At 41.3% G+C, this 4,426-nt stretch overlaps 1 protein-coding gene across 1 annotated transcript in view; it reads right to left on the minus strand.

The window, feature by feature from the left end:
• Nucleotides 1-4,426, minus strand: part of slc7a14a (solute carrier family 7 member 14a) — a 40,966-nt gene that overhangs the window by 28,163 nt on the left and 8,377 nt on the right. The window lies entirely within an intron of this gene.

The raw sequence follows: 4,426 nt of genomic DNA on the forward strand, positions 1-4,426 counted from the left end.
AGAGTGGAGCAGAGGGGAGAGCGAGGGAGAGAGGGATGGGGAGAGGGAGGGAGGGGGAGCAGAGAGCGGAGGAGAGAGAGGGTCGGGGGAAGGTAGTGAGGGAGGGAGGAGGGGAGGGAGGAGGGGTGGGAGGGAGAGTTAAATACACACCACACGAGAGGTAAACATACATTTTTATTGAACCTTTATTTAACCAGGAAAAGCCCATTGAGACCCAGAGTCCTCTTTTTCAAGGGAGACCTGGTCAAGAAGGCAGCAACAATCAATACATTAAGAATTAAAACATACATACATACAACAATACAATACAACAGCATGATCCAGCCTAACAAAGCATTTTAACACTCCTCTGTAAACGAGTCTCCCATAAAGAAAATTCATTCATTCAGTGGCACTAACATATCTAGATGAAGGATGGATGGATTGTAGACTATTCCGTGCCTCTGGTGGCACAAGAACGCGAAGGCAGTCTTGCCTTATACTGTAATGTCCTGGGCTTTAAGTAGCAACCACCCTAGCAGACGAGCAGCGGGTATGGTAACTGCTGGTGGTGAAGGAGACACAGACAAAAGGGCTTTGTGTAGATGAACACATACAAGGATGTAGCTTTCTGCGCTATTAGCGTACGTTGGGAGGGAGGAGGTGGGAGGGAGAGTTAAATACACACCACACCGAGAGGTAAACATACATTTTTTATTGAACCTTTATTTAACCAGGAAAAGCCCATTGAGACCCAGAGTCTCTTTTTCAAGGGAGACCTGGTCAAGAAGGCAGCAACAATCAATACATTACAGAATTAAAACATACATACATACAACAATACAATACAACAGCATGATCCAGCCTAACAAAAGCATTTTACACTCCTCTGTAACAGAGTCTCCCATAAAGAAAATTCATTCATTCAGTGGCACTAACATATCTAGATGAAGGATGGATGGATTGTAGACTATTCCGTGCCTCTGGTGCACAAGACGAGAAGGCAGTCTTGCCTTATACTGTAAATGTCCTGGGGACTTTAAGTAGCAACCACCTAGCAGACCGGGTATGGTAACTGCTGGTGGTGAAGGAGACCAGACTAAAAGGGCTTTGTAGATGAACACATACAAATGTAGCTTTCTGCGCATATAACCAACCTACCATTTGGTACAAGGTGCACTGGTGGGTGAGTGACTTGGCATTTGTAATAAAGCGGCTGCATCACCATAATCAATTACAGAGAGAAAAGTGGCCTGAACAAGCTTCTTTCTAGCCATAAGTGGGAAGCAAGCCTTATTACCAAAATAAAAACCCAATTTCAATTTAAGCTTCCTCACAAGATTATCGATGTGAACTTTAAAGGACAACTTGTCATACAACCATATACCTAGGTATTTGTAGGATGACACTTTTTCAATGGATAAGCCACCAGATGTGGCAATGCTCACCTTCTCTGGCTGAGTGCAAGCTCCGATAAAGGTCATGAATTTAGTTTTTTGTACATTGAAGACCAGTTTGAGACCATAAAAGGAGGCCTGCAGTGACTGAAAAGCAGTCTGGAGCTCTTCAACAGCCTGAACCAGAGAAGGAGCACATTAATATATAACTGTATCATCTGCATATAGATACAACTTTGCTGGTTGCATCCCATTTCCCAAATCATTAATACAAATTGAGAACAACACAGGAGCTAAAATGGAACCCTGGGGGACACCTCTATTAATCTCAAGAAAGCTAGACTTGTGATTGTCAGTATATACACATTGTGTTCTGTCATAAAGATAGTTCTTAAACCAATTTACTGCCCCTTCACTGAGACCAATGTTACTGAGTCTAGCTAGCAACAATTCATGGTCAGCTGAATCAAATGCCTTTGATATATCAACAGACAGAGCAGCACAATACTGCATTTTATCAAGTGCATTTATGAGGTAATTTGCCACTTCTATAGCTGCAGTTGTGGTGCTGTGCCCCATTCTAAAGCCAGACTGAACCCCGCTTAGGACTGTTGCGGTGACCATATGTCACGATCGTCTTCTTGAGAGAGATTGGACCAAGGCGCAGCGTGTGCAAAATACATCTTKTTTTATTAAAGAAGAGAGAAAAACCAAGAAACGAACAACTATACACAAASTAACAAAATAACAAACTGACGACCGTGAAGCTATGCATATAAATAGTGCTGACACAAACACTACACATAGACAATTACCCACAAACACATGATGCCCATGGCTGCCTTAAATATGGCTCCCAATTAGAGACAATAAACCACAGCTGTCTCTAATTGAGAACCAATCCAGGCAGCCATCGACATACAAACACCTAGACAAGACATTTCCCCATTAAACCTACAAACCCCAAACTTGCTAACTGCCTGGTACTCAGCAATCTATTGTCCCTGTAATCACTCTGACATTAATGCAAATGTATTCGAAAATCTAATCAAACACTTCATGAGAGCCCATGAGCTCATGTTGCACAACATTTCTATAGGCTATGCAAATGCGGTAGAAAACAGAGTGATGGCCTCTATTAAAAAGAGGAGGATCCCATCAGCTTTCTATAGGCTAGGCCTACTATATTTATTTCTCAACTTTACTAATATTAAACACATTGCTTCTCTTTACAACAGGAGTATWGCCTACCTGGCTGGCATGAAAATAAACCACGGGGAAAGTGTCCTCCATTCGCTATATAACTGCATAGATGACATATTTTTCCCYCTGCCCCTTTTTCGATATAGGTGCATGATAATGGTCCATTCTAAATCAAAACAAATTTCACACATATATTTATAAATATAAAGACAATATTAAATCAAGAATAGAGTGATGGGTGACAATATTAGCCTGTCACTTGTGAATTACATATTATCACTTGTGAATGATGCCCAGTATAAGAAACAATGCCTTTTTTTGAGACTTGTTCGAATCATAGTCGCACACCTCATGTAGCCTAGCCCATAAGCCTATATGTTTTAATAAGGTTTGTATCACAACTAAAGTGGCCAAATAACTTATTAAAATTAAGCACATTAATCCACTTTACAAGGGGTGTAGAGCCTAACTGGCATACATAAGCAGCGTGTGAGTTTCAAGTTTGGTGAAGATAATTTTCACCATAAAAATGCACCTTTATAATAAAAGCATTACATGCATAATTACATTTGTGGTCACTTTTGATAATGGTGTTTTCCTGCTAATGGAACATTCGCTCTTATAGCCTACTACTATGTGTGCATTGCTGCGCTTATAATGTGAAGAAATAGCCTAGTAGTTTATCAACATTTTAAACATTCTGATCTGTTGCATCAGCCACATTGCATCAAAAAGTTTTCATGCACAGAAGAGAATAGGTCAAATTTTGGTCTATGGGGGATAGTTGATTGACATAGACTAGTGTTTTTGCTGTTCGTTAGGCAAACTCATCTTGTTGGCRGATGAAAAGTAAATGTGGACAGTTCTTCCAATATCTTCAATATGCACCTCAGAATTGGATAAGGACGCGTGCAGTTGCATCCCTGGTGTGTTTGTCTTAACTTGTAGCCTGTGAGAAAGACCCGATCACGTGATGGAGAGCCATGTGAGTGAGAGGCTCTTAGGATTACGCAGCACACTCAGGGAGAAGGGCACAATGCAGCACTCCGGGCCGCAAAAGCCATGGATTCTTTTTAGGGTGCATTACGGCCACAAAGGGCATGCCTCGTGAAATTCGAGGCATTATTAAGTGCTGGTCAAATTGTGAATGAGAGACTGATGAAGTGTGTACAGCCTGTGCAAAAAACAAAGCAGAGCTCATGCCTTTCAAGCGACTTTTCTCAAATCATCAATAGAGTCACATCATGCAGCCGTATTAAAAATCAGAACATACAGGCCAACATTTATATCACAACTAAAGGTACATAAATAACTCCAAATTAAGCATATAGGAGAACCTATTTCTTTGTTAACCGCTCAACACAGAATAGCTGCATATGCACACTCCCTCAAATTGTTTGGGAGTTTGGAGATAGGACGATAGTTATTGGCATCTGAGGGATCTCCACCCTTTAGCAGTGGGAGGACATAAGCTGATTTCCAAATGCTGGGTATGGAATTGGTCAAGAGACTCAAGTTGAAAATGTGAGCCACAGGTTCAGTAATAATACCAGCTGCTATCTTTAAGAGGTAGGGGTCCAGGTTGTCTGGACCTGCAGACTTTTTACTGTCTATGGCCTTTAGTGCTTTATAGACATCAGCATAAGAAACAGGCTCAAAGTTAAAATGGTTCACACGAGGGCTTATATAATAGTTTACTGTAACAGAGCTTACATTAGAGGCCTGGGCCCCACCATTATCAAAACTGAAACAGCAGAAAAGACATGAACAAACACTGTCAACAGTCATGCACTGTGCCAGCAGTGTGTGAGTGTGTGTGTGTGTGTGTGTGTGTGTGTGTGTGTGTG

This window comes from Salvelinus sp. IW2-2015, unplaced genomic scaffold (assembly GCF_002910315.2).
Source record: "Salvelinus sp. IW2-2015 unplaced genomic scaffold, ASM291031v2 Un_scaffold1720, whole genome shotgun sequence".
In the NCBI taxonomy this organism is placed as follows: domain Eukaryota; kingdom Metazoa; phylum Chordata; class Actinopteri; order Salmoniformes; family Salmonidae; genus Salvelinus; species Salvelinus sp. IW2-2015.